The sequence below is a fragment of the Podarcis tiliguerta genome (assembly GCF_965153285.1).
Source record: "Podarcis tiliguerta genome assembly, chromosome: 8".
NCBI classification, from domain to species: domain Eukaryota; kingdom Metazoa; phylum Chordata; class Lepidosauria; order Squamata; family Lacertidae; genus Podarcis; species Podarcis tiliguerta.
Window position 1 is genome coordinate 75,203,105 of NC_139541.1, and position 12,666 is coordinate 75,215,770.

The following is a 12,666-nucleotide window of genomic DNA, read 5'->3' on the forward strand; positions in this document are numbered from 1 at the left end:
TTCTCAGGTCTGTCATTTTCTGAACCTAGAGAAGGGCCTTGGATGACAGGCGCAGGGTCAGCGTCAGTTCATATGGGGAGAGGCAGTCCTTACAGTCCTCAGCTGTGCAAGACATTATAGGTCAACACCAGCTTTTGAATTTGGCCCAGAAATTAATTGGCAACCACTGCAGTCAGGGCAGGATCAACATTATATGGTCAGAATGTCTTGTTCTTATGAGCAATTTGGACATTCAATTTTGCACCAGCTCAAGTTTTTGAACCATCTTCAGAGGCAGCCCCACATATTGTAATCTAGGTGTTACCAGAGCGTGGGCAATGAAGTAAGGCTAGTCCTGTCCAGAAATTGGCAAAGCTGGGATATCAATTGAAGGTGGCACATGGCACTCCATGCCACTAAGGCCACCTGGCCCTCAAGCTACCGTATGGCACTAGAAACACCCCAAGCTACTGTTAGCTTCTGTTTTGCCACTGAGCAGCTGTTTGGACTCTGTTTACATTCCAGGGATTCCAGGCTATTGGAAGTCTCATGGGAGTGAGGAGGCGGGATGTGACGTTAGTGGTTTCCTGTTTACTGTTTCCTTTGTTCCTTTGTTCCTTTGTTCCTTTGTTCCTTTGTTCCTTTGTTCCTTTGTTCCTTTGTTCCTTTGTTCCATTGTTCCTTTGTTCCTTTGTTCAGCTGCTCTCTGCTTTCATAGAAAGAGGATGTATTTTTCTTTGCTCTCTGCGTAGCTTAGAAATAAAGCATAGCATGTAGCCAAAACTCTTGTCTCTTCCCTGTACTGGGAACTCTGCTGAATGGATGGAAACGTGCCTTGGAGCCTCATCAAAGGTTTGAGGTCATTAATTATTTGTTGGAGGTGATTCTGGAGGCTCAGCCAGAAAATGGAGCTTTATCAGCTTGGCGGAGCGGAGATGCCGACATTTTTAGTCATGGGCCCAGATGAATAGCAGAAGAACGGAATGCAGCTTATCTTCTCTGCATGTCAAGAAGATTGATGAGAGGTATGTGCTCTTGCCCCGGGAAGCCTGCCGGTCCCTAATTGATGGCAGTAAGGGGTGGACTTTGAACTTTTATCCAAAGCACTGACTGGTTGCGGCAGAAGTTCAGCATAACGCAAAGGCATCATGTAGTGTGTTTTTGGAATGCAGCTGGTAAATAGACGCAGCTTGCTTTAAAGACACAGACATGGTGATAGAGTAACAGAGGCTCTTGAGAATGTGTTTGGAATTCCAAAGCTTCAAAAAAATAATTGTCAAAACTGGGTGCAGTATGCAGAGGCTCTGCTATGAAAAGAGGGTCTGTTTAATGTGATAACAGACGCCCCCCCCCCCCAGCTCCTGTAACTGATGAATGGAAAGCTAAGGATTCCAAAGCAAGGGGAACTCTGACGCTGATTGTGTCTCCTGAAGAGTTATATCTCTTGCGTGACAAGGCCTCAGCCAGGCAGATGTGGGACAGTCTGCGAGAGTCACATTTGAGAACGGAGGCTGGTGCTTCTTTGTTCTTTTATGCCAAGTTGCAAGATATGGCACTTGCTGAAGGAGCAGTGTGGGTTCACACACCACAAAGCTCCAAGTTAGGCTAACGTGGTTTGCATGGTATCTTTCTAGGGTATCAGAAAGGTTCTTACAGAATAATGATGACTGACTCTAAGACAATTAGACTCACTAGAAGTGTTGAGTACAATGCCAAGTGGGGGGAGAATGTGGAAATTTTCCAGTGTTATCCTAATGACAGTGAAGAGTCTGAGGATAAGCAGCAGGAAAACCCCACACCCACTGATGAAGGTTCTGATCCTGAATCTGAAACTGAATCAGATGGTTCAGAGGATTTCAAGCCTCTCTGCGACCCTCTGAAGGCTCTGATCGAGAATTGGAGGAACCACTGTTCACTATAGGCCACTTTTCTCCTAAGAAAGAAGAGGAGAGCATTGAAGACTTACGTCTAATTCACAGGTCTGAAAGAGCCACAAAAAGTAGGCCTCCAAAGAGATTTGCTGATGAATTTGCTCAAGCAGCTAAAGCTGTAACTGCTGTTAATAGCTCCAAGAAGGTATCTGAACCTTCAAGCTTCCAAGAGATCCAGGCTTTGGCCTTGAAGGATGCTGAGCCATGGTTAACTGCCATGAAGGCTGAGCTTGATTCCTTAGAGAGGAACAAAACATGGGAGCTAGTTCCGACAGTTCCAGGGATGAAACTGCTTGACAGCAAATGGGTATTCAAAGCAAAGACAGATCAAAATGGCATGGTAGTCAGACACAAAGCCAGATTGGTAGCCAGAGGTTTTTCACAGGTACCAGGAGAAGACTATCACAAGACCTACTCACCCACAGTGAGATATGAGAGCATTAGGCTTATGCTCAAACTTGCTGCAGAAAAGAATCTACATGTTTCTCATCACGATGTGAATACAGCATTTTTGTAAGGAACCTTAGGTGAATCACTTTATATGCTTCCACCTGATGGCGTACAGGTAAAACAGGGATTTATTTGTTCTCTGAAGAAGTCGCTATATGGTCTCTAACAAAGTGCCCAATGCTGGCACTCTAAACTCACTGAAGTGTTGTTTTCTCTAGGTTTTCAGCAAGGTAAAGCTGATCCGTGTGTATTTGTCAAAGAGGAAGGGCCAAAGAAGCTGTATTGCTTGTTTTATGTTGATGATATACTTTTCTTTTGGAAGGATGTCAAAATGCACAATAGCGCCCTAGTTCAACTGAAGGAGCACTTTGACATGAAAGATCTTGGTTAGGTAACCAACTACCTATCTCTGGAAATAGAGAGAGACCAAGATGGTAATATTTTAGTACACCAGTCACAGAAAATTGCTGATGTGTTAAGCAAACTAAAACTGATGGATGCTAACCCTGTAGACACACCAATGACAAGAGGTTATCAGGTAGATGATACTGAAGAAGCATTTTCTGACACTGTACAGAAGTGTGCTAGGCAAACTAAACTTCATTGCCAGATGATCAAGACCTGACATTGCAGTTAGCTGTAATTTGCTAAGCAGACAAGTCAACAATCCTACTGTTAAGAATTGGAAAGCTCTGAAACGCATAGCACGCTATTTGAAAGGCACTATGCATTACAGACTGAGATTTAACAATCAGAAGTCTGGAGGTCTTGAGATATTTGCAGATGAAAGTTTTGGAAGTGACACTACAGACAGGAAAAGCACGTCTGGAGTTTGCTACATGTACAATCAGGGTCTATTTGATTGGTCATGCAAGAAGCAAACAACAGTTAGCTCAAGTACTTGTGAAGCTGAATTGAATGCACTGTCTTATTCACTGAAGGATTATGAATGGTTGTTACAATTGTGCAAAGACATGAAAATTCCTGTAAAGTGAGGACTTCCGGGTTGGTGCCTCCGGCAATGGCAGAGTTCCTCTGATCGGGAGGAACTTGCCCCGTGGGAATTTGGGTCTGTACCGCCGCGGCGAAGGCAGAGACCCATAAAAATCACAGGCGGGAGAAGCCTGTGAACGTGGGATTCAGCGGGCACCTTTTGCGCCTCCCCTACCCGCAGGGAAACCCAGTTTCAGGGATCCGGAGCGACGTGGGGTGAGCGGCGTGCTTCAAATCGTCTGCTTCTTCCACAGAGCGAAGCCACATAGCTGTTGCCGGAGAGCATTGACTTTTTCCTGTGGACAATTTGACCCCAAAGTAATTACCCGTGAGTAGAGCTGAGACAGGAAAATCGGATTTTAAAAGTTTAATTTGGCATCGAAACGGGGAGGTTCAAAACAGGAAGTCCGCCTTCCCTATTTGTAAACAGACTGAGGCAAGGAGGCTGTAGGCTGAAGTCTTGGAAGCCTTTTGTAAAAGTCTAAATTTCTATCGGTAAAGAGCATAAAACCCCCCTTGGAGGCAGGAGAAGAGGGGGGAAGTTTTGGGCTGAGTATGCCTGCAGGAGAGAGTGAAAGGAGTTAAAATAAAGCCGCTCTGACCCTGGAAACGGGCTGCCAGTAGGACAGACGTTTTGGAATGTTCATTGACAGTACGTAGAACGTTCCTTGACAGCTAGCGAAGGAAGAGAAATACATTGTTTTTATTGTCGCCGGCTGCTTCGAAAAAGGAGTAAAAAGTAACTGGAATCTGAAATTAACTTTGGATGGTATGAGTTTTGTTTAAAGGGGACATTGTTTCCCTCTAGTGGATGTCTCTGAAATTGGTTACTTTATAAGAGCTGGGCTAGGGGACTTCCAGCTGCAAGATAAGAACTGTGAGAATTTGAGATTGACCTTGATTCTCAAGTGTTATGGTAAATGGAAAGGAAAAAAACAGGTGAAATGTCGACAGAAGAGGCCTTAGTGGTTGTATTAGTGAAAATAAACGATTCGTTGGAACAGCTTCACAGGAAAATTGACAATTTGGGACCAAAAAAGGTGGACACTAACACAGAAACCATTCAGAGATCGATACAGGAATCTATTTTGACATGGCAAACTGCGGATGAAGTCAGGGAGAAAACCCTTGCTGTAGAATGTAAAACAATACAACTGGAGTGTGAAAGAGCCCCATCCATTCAGAAGCAATTCAATGTGACATCTGATATGATGGAAAAACAGAAGAATTTGAGGACCAGAGCCCTATCTGAATTGGGAAAGGAAAGCTTGACAGAGCTTCAGGAGGAGACTGGACTAACATCGGTTGAGAAAGAGAGGCTTTTGGGGGCCAGTATGACCGCCAAAAATGTGAATTTATTTAAGGGTAACTGTGAAGGACGTTGGTTTGACGAGAAGGGGGATTGGGAAACATGGTTAAATCTGAAGTTGCTATTGTTGGGCCGAGTTGTTGTGGTGGGGATGAGGGTTGCAGTGATGCCGGGGATGTTGCTTTTGTTCCAAATGATGCAAGTTTTGGATGGGATGGATTGTATCAGGAGGTGGCAGAGGGATGTTTTTGGAGTTGTTTGGCAGGGCAGGAAGCCTCGAGTAAAACTTAAGATATTGACGGATGCTAAAGAAGGAGGTGGACCTGCCCTGTCAGACCCCTAAATTTTGTTGTGAACCATCTGCTTTTTGCTGGTTGAGAGAATGGTTGTCTCCTGGAAGCACAGAAGTGTTGGATAATGGCAGATGAAGTTGATGGAGTAGATGACTTGGTGGGAAAGACTGGCAAGATCCGAGACCAGGGAGAAGATGTACTGCCTGAAATAGAAAGCAGGCAGATGCAGAGACAGCAGAGAGCCTTGCATATTTCTCAGAGAGTTGAAACAGGGGGGTTGTCAACCCCTCCTCTTACAGGAGCTGGCAGGAATGAATCTTATCTGCATTAGCAAAGTGGGCTGGAGAGCAGCCAGCTCTCGCAAGCACAGTCATGCCCGGCACAAAGGAGAGAGAGCAGTTCCTCACAGGAAGAGAAGACAACTAACGCCATTTGTAACAAAACTAGGTGAATCGGGAAAGTCCTAGAAAGAAAACAAGCCCCAAAAGGGAAGGGTCGGAAGTTCAGGATATTCGGCAGAAACTGGATGGGCTCTTCAGAAGGGTCAACCTGACTGTGATGAATGGATGCTCCGATAAAGCGGTCAGAGTCTAATTGCTGCTTGCAATAAATCTACCAGTTAATTACATCTTGTGTGCTGTTTTCAAACCCAAGCACTGTGGCTCTAAACTAAACTAATCCTAGCTAAAACACACTTGTTGTTCAAGTTTACTAACAAAGAATCATGAATTTTTAGAAGATTCCATCTTGGAACCACAGTGCTGGAAAGGCAACTGGATCACTTGCTGTTGGAAGAGGAGCAAACTGCAAGAAGCAGCTCAGATTTTTAAAGGCTCACTCACCCGCTCATTGGAACGGAGAAGCCTTGGCTATTTTCTGCTCAAGTTTCTCTGGTCCCTCAAATAGGCCCTTTAAGTTGTTCTTTGAAAAGGAGAGGCTTGACACAGAGAATTCATGAGCAGCTCAGGCTCTTTCTTCATAGCATGTTTCCTGGCAGCATTTCTTGGTCCCAGGCAAGAGTAATCTTCCATATGCATGCTAGATCCCTTGAAGAGAGTCTTTCTGGCAAAATCACAGGCTTGATTCACATATACACTCACCATGTATCATCTATAGGTCTTTGGTTGTCCAGCACTTAATAACTCAGCTGAATGCATGAAAGGTCATCACGAGATACTCCAGGGATCAAATGTTGGATCCACACACCCAGTTTTAATTAGACAGAAAAGACTTATACTCACTTAAATAGCCAGAGACATCACGATTAAAGCAAAAGCCATCGTCAATCACGCAAAATATCTCGTAATTGTCAAGATTGCTACAGATTAGATTTGCCACTTCTGTGAGGAGAGATGAGGAAACATTCAGTGGCACCACAAAGTTACTCATCCCATGAAAAATGGCATCTACATTCACGGTTAGAAATACGACCATGATCTCAGCCTTTATTGGAAATAATCCACCAAACTAAATGTGAGCAACTTTCATCATCTCAGGATCCACTTGCAATAGTGGACCGTGTGGGATGAAAACATCTGAATACTCTAAATAATGCTCACCAGGTCTATAGAAATTTGTGATGTTATACGTTTGAGACAGTTATGTCAGATGATACAGCAGTGGCCCTTATGAACCGTCTTCTGTGTGAGAGCAGCAGAAGTGGTGTGCTGCTATCTGCGTCAGTTAGTCTGTCTGTAAGAGTATTTATGTTAGACACAAATCTATTTAAGATGCATTAGCAACATGTACCTGCATTGTACATTTTAATTTGCAAGTGCAAGCTCACCAAGTAAAAGTAATTTCTTGTGCAGTAAGTGTCTTGTGCAGTTTTTATAGGAGGGAAAAGGGAACTAATTAAAGGGTCAGATGACCTGGGCTCCCTTCAGCATAATTCTGTAAGGTATAATTCCCACAGGTCAGGTGCTGCATGCACACACACAAGCACACAAACTTCTGCATCTCACATAAACAAGTAAACTCAGAAACTAACAGTTGCACAGCCTTCTTCTCATTCGCGATTGCATATGCACACACTTCTCCCCTCTTGGACACACAGAGATGGGAAGTACCCTGAGATCCCATCATAACTTCCTCCTCCCCACCAATCAGATAGGCAGCGAGGGGCAGAATGGAACTTTGGAAGTCCTGTCCTATAGCAGTTTTATTGGTTTTCAGGATCCACAAGCAGTGGATCTTCCCTGCACCAATCAGATGGGTGTTAAGGTGCACAGTGCGGTTTCAGAAGTCCAACCACACACTTCTGCACACAGTCCACATTATTGGTCCTGGCAAGTGTGCTACCACCAGCCCAGAGCATGAGCAGAGCATGAGGGCAATGGGGAGAAAGGTGCACCAGAAAAGGCTTCCCCATGCACCTTCCTCACAATGGAAATTGTGCTCGTCAGCCCTGCCAAACCTGCTTGGTCAGCTGAGGGAAGAACAGTTGCCAACACAGGACAAGGGGTTAATCCACAGGTATGGGACATAGGCAACCTGTTGCAGCTGCCATGAGGCCCATGGGCCACGGATTGCTCACTTGTGTAGGAAGTAATGGGCAGGTGCCCCAGTCTCATGAGAAGTGTATCAAGCCCAGACAGCGTAACCACATCTGCACATGAAGCACTATAAAATCAGGCACTACCAGGCAGTGTCGTTGCGTGACGGGGGAGGGACTAGCCAGCTTCTTTGCCCTGGGTAAAGCCTCCAAGGGGGTCACCATTGTGGGTCTCAGCTTCTGTGTGTGTACGCAAATGCCTGTGGGGTTTGTGTGCCAAACAGCGTCTTTGATCTGGGTGGAATAAAGCCTAATTTTGCCCCTGCTACCAGTGATTCCTTTCTATTTTATTCTATCCACTGGAGGTTTCCCATTTGATGTGACCAATCCTGGACTCAGGACGCCAAAGTCTGACAGAACCCAGGGACCTCTTTGTGAAGACTTATCTAAAGCCAACTACATGAAACAGAAGTACACTCTAAACAGCCCTCAAAATTACGGTAGCTATCCAAAATTTAGAGTCTTGAATCCCAGATCCTCTTGGTCTCATCCACACTTTTCAGCTTCTTTTCTCTTCAATGAACCTATCTCAGTCTTCCTAGCTTAGTCCACTCCACATCCCCTCCCAGGTAGTGAAAAAAAGAGTCCAGGATTTCAGCTTCCGACTCACCTGGGAGAAACAGGGCCAGGAGAAGGCAGGTACTGAGGAAAGCCTTCATAGCTCTGAAGAGATCAAAAGCTTAGGAAGACTCAGAACAAGCCAGCAGGTGACTTGTGGGGGAAGAGGCCAAAGCGGGGAGGCCTGGGAGTAGAGGTGGGAAGAACTGGTCCAGTGAGAGGCAGGAAATGATGAAATTAGAAATTGCATAGAATGTTTTATTGGAACACAAAGTTTAGTATTGAAATTAATAAAATGTGTTTTTTCGAACGGCATGATCTATCAACTGCCTCTTCCATTCCGTTTCATTAGGAAGCTTAAGAAACAACGATTGTTCTCCTTTGGATGTAATTTCACCAAATTTCCTTCCAGTCCTTCTCCACCCCAATTTCCCCACAATGTCTGAGGAAAGTTTCTAGAGTCAGCCAAGTTGGCACGTTCAGTTTTGTAATATACAATCATTTTACAGAATGTATCCTGCAAAACAAAACAGCTGAAATTTTAAACGCCACAAATTAAAAGCTGCTTGAGAATATTTTAAACAAATTAGAAACTTGGAGCAGGGAAACAATAGCAGACCACCCCCCCCCCCGGCCGCCGCCAAGCCCTGCCCAAAGAGTTCATTCACATGAGTCTGGTCCCACCTCATAGGTCAGCTGGTAATGGCCTTACAAAGGGAACAGACCCTGCAGTCCTCACCACAGTCGAAGGTCCAAGCCTCACTGAAACAGGAGTCTTTATACCTGGAGTGCAAGGGCCTGGGCCCTGCCCTTTAGGCCAGATGGTGAAGGCCTTGTGAGGAGCCAGGCCCTTCAGTCCTCACCACAGCCGATGGTAAGTGACCAGTCAAGTGACAATCAAGTGAGATGCAGAAGGCTTTACATAGTCAACCATTTTGTTCCAGACATAACGTGAAGAGAACAACCAATATGGTTTTGTAGTAAATTCCCTCCACTTAGGTCTGGAACTGAACTGGTGGTACACAGTTTGAATTGTTCCAAGAAAGGCTAGTGCTTCAGGCATGCATTCAGCGGCATCATTTGCACATCAGTTGAGTGTTTGACAACCGCAAGCTGAAGCACTGTTTCTGTATTTTTGCTTGTGCGCTGCTGTATTTTCCATTATTTGTCCATTATCATAGGCTTGAGTTCTATTCCTCACAGAAAGGAATAGTACCTTTCAGTGGGACTTCATTGCTGCCTCTCTGAATTGGCTGGGAGCATATTGGCAGAAGAGGAAGCAGGCGGACGAAGAAGTGCCTTGACATTTTATGTAGTATTACACAAAAATGTAAATTCTAATCTTCACACAATATATGCAAACATTTTCCGATGTCCAGGTAAATTTCTGGCTCCACTCCTTTGGCTCCCTGTTTCCTGTTTGACCCCAAGCATAGCTATAATGTACCACCTGCTATCCCTTCCCCTGAGCCCTTTGGAGAGGCTTGCAGGGGTTGCTTTTGGCCCCCAAGCCAAATGTCCTCCACCCTTGGTGGTCATTGTCCTCCAATCTTCTCTGGATTTTGGCTTCCCTTTTTCAGCCAAAAGAGCAGTTTGGTAATTTTAGACCAAACTATGAAACCACATTTCTTCAACAAGTGCACTGTGAATCCACTCCTCTTCAGAAGGTACAGCGGGTGAGCAGCATATTGAAGCAATTAAGATTTTGGCTGATGTTAGATTTCCCATGAACTTCAACTGGTAGAGTTGAAATGAACCGGCTGAACCCGGCCCTGTTCTCACAGTGGCCAAACAGATGCCTATGCAAAGCCTGAAAGCAGGACTTGACAGCAACACCACTTCCCCCACTTCTGATTGTTTGTATATTGTTTAATTCGATCAATGTTTAATTTTATCAATATTTAATTGTTGTTCATGCTTTTTAACTTTGATTTTTATGGTTAATATTTTTGTTTGTAAACCGTCTTGAGGCCCATCAGGGGAAAAGACAATAAAGAAACATATTGTTATGAGGTTTTGTTAGGGCGAGGGAGGAAGGGGGTTCTAAGATGTATTCCCTGGATCCAGTAAGTGTTAAAGGTTAGTCAACCCTTCTAATTTGTGGAAACCATGTTCCTGAAGAGCTGATGGGATATTAAGGGGCTCTGTGCAAGACAGAAAATGGGTGGGGCCCCCTCCATCAAGAAACAAAGCCAGAGGTGAGAGCAGAGTTTTGCGGTGATGCGAGCCAGATGTTAAAGCAGCAAGGTGGGAGAAGACAGAGAGATAAAGCAATTTTGATGTCTGTCACGGTGTCCCATTGTGTCAGAAGGGGAAAGCTGTCTGCAAACAAATGCCAGCTTCCTTGTCCTGAAGCGAAATGAGCGCTGCACCCCATAGTCACCTTTGACTAAACTTAACCATCCAGGGGTCCTTTCCCTCTTACCTTTTACCTGTGTCAGAGACAAAGGCATGATGATTATGGACTGCATGTTTTCCTAGAACTCCTAGGACTTTAAGGCACATGGTTGAAATCCGTTGCTGGAACACCTGACTCCCCCTCACAATAAGTTTCAAACCACTGACAGTGAAATCTGGCAAAATTGCTTGAGGTTCCAGAAACCGAATCCAATTTTTGTGCTCAGCTTTGAAATCTTGCGTAACCTGTGGGGACTCATTTCCCCAGGGTGGTGAAACTGAGGCTGGCACAGATTAGGAGGGATGTGTCCTTGGAGTTCTTGGGAGGGGAAAGAGATTTAATTTGCTTTCAACACTGCTTTAAATTCTGGAATGGTGCTATTAGAATTCTAGCAATTTGTGACACTGTGCAGAACCTCTCGTTCCTGGGTGCTGGCAAAGTGCTCCTTGTCGTGGCCTATACTTTCCTCCAACTAAGCCTCTTCATGCTTCGCTGTTTGGCCCACTGCTCTTCCTGACTCTTCAGCTTTCTAGAATGATTAAGACACTCGTATCACCTGCCACCTGTTGGTCCAGCTTCCTCCAGGAAAGAGCCTCGGAAGAATACACATATTATGGGTATCAAAGTCCACAGTATCTGTTCTAAGAACACTGAAATGCAACTGAGAACTTTATCAGATCATAATCTAATATTTACTATTATGAAAGGCCATCCAAATACCACTTTTAGATGGAAGCTGAATGACAGCTTGTTAGAAAGCTGTCTTCAGTCCAGAGAGACCGGTAATAAGCGACCCCTCCGTCCTGAGAGGAGCACACTAATCTTCTGGCTTCCCATCACAGAAGAAGGAGACAGTCCGTGGTCTACTCACTACTTTATTAAGACTGTACACGCAGCTTTTACAAGCATGACTGCTCTCCTGAGCAGCAAACACAAGAGTCTATGACTCGACTCACACTTCGACTCAGAAGCGAAAGTAACTCTCCTGTTACAGGAAAACTAGCAGAGACTTCCTGTCTCACGCTCAGAGACATCACATGATGTCAACAATGTAGCTGCTCTTCGCAGCTGGTGAGATATAAAAATCTCAGCAACCTCTTCCCCCCTTTTCTTCCTAATGTAACACTAATGTCTCAACAAATGAAACTGATCTGTAGAAAATGTAACTTGAAAAAAGAGACAGTCCTTTGTAAACCAAGAAATCTTTAATAAAAAATACATGAAAAAAAGAATGTATTAGGCTTGATTTTTGTGTGTTCTGCATTTGTGAGTCTCTCCCTCCTACATTGCATTCCATGTCTCCTTATCTAACCCTGAAAGTGGTACAAATGACAGCATGTTTTAGCACAAGACTATATATCAGCGACCCTAGAAGTTTTCTGAGACCCAGGAAGAGGATTTTATGATGCTCTTCCCTCACTGAATGCTAGGTTGCCAGGGTAATGCTGGACATCCAAAACCTAAAATGGTCAAATGGTCTGGGAACAGTGGGGCCACTCCAAGGTGATTGGAGGGGTGAAGATATCAGTATGGAGCCATAAATGTGTGATTTCTCCAGACCTCTAACCTTTCCTGATGTATGCGAAGATGTTTTATGACTCTTTGTTGGCTGTTTGAGAACTACTATATAAGCTTTTGTTCTGAGGTGCCTCAAGGCAGACCTTCTCAACTGGCACCTTGAGTTGAGTGAGCTCTGTCCTGTTGCAATAGCTATAATAAATGCTGGGTCCTTAAATCTGGATGCTAGACTTGAAAATAGTTCCCTTGGTTCTGTGGTCTATTCAAAAGTTGGTTGTTCCTCACCTGGGTAATGAACAAGGTGTCTCATCCTCAAGAGGTCCAGAGGCTGGAAACACAAAAACGGGCCTTTTCTGTAGTAGTTCTCCATTTGTAGAATGCTTGCCTGCGGTCTTCATTATACATCTTTAGGTGCGAGGCAAAATTGTTCCTCTTTAACCAAGCCTTTGTTTGATTGACATCCTATGCCCTTTTAAAATGTTTTGGGAGAGATATTGGGTTGTTTTTGTTTTGTTTGTGTATTTTGTGGTTTTCTATTCTGTGAACCGCCCTGAGACCTCTGGATATAGGGTGGTAAATAAATTTTAACAACACTTACTTAGAGACCTTCAGGTACCAAGCAACTAACATGTCTAAATAAGAAGATGATTGATGGTGATGATGAAGAAGAAGATGGTGACAGA

General features: G+C 44.4%; 2 protein-coding genes across 2 annotated transcripts in view; one reads left to right on the forward strand and one right to left on the reverse strand.

Annotated features, from left to right (window-relative positions):
* LOC310684737 (phospholipase A2 inhibitor gamma subunit B-like) overlaps window positions 1-12,666 on the reverse strand; it is a 179,614-nt gene that overhangs the window by 156,296 nt on the left and 10,652 nt on the right. The gene's annotated exons all lie outside the window — the stretch shown is intronic.
* Window positions 1-12,666, forward strand: part of LOC310684686 (phospholipase A2 inhibitor NAI-like) — a 118,790-nt gene that overhangs the window by 26,300 nt on the left and 79,824 nt on the right. The window lies entirely within an intron of this gene.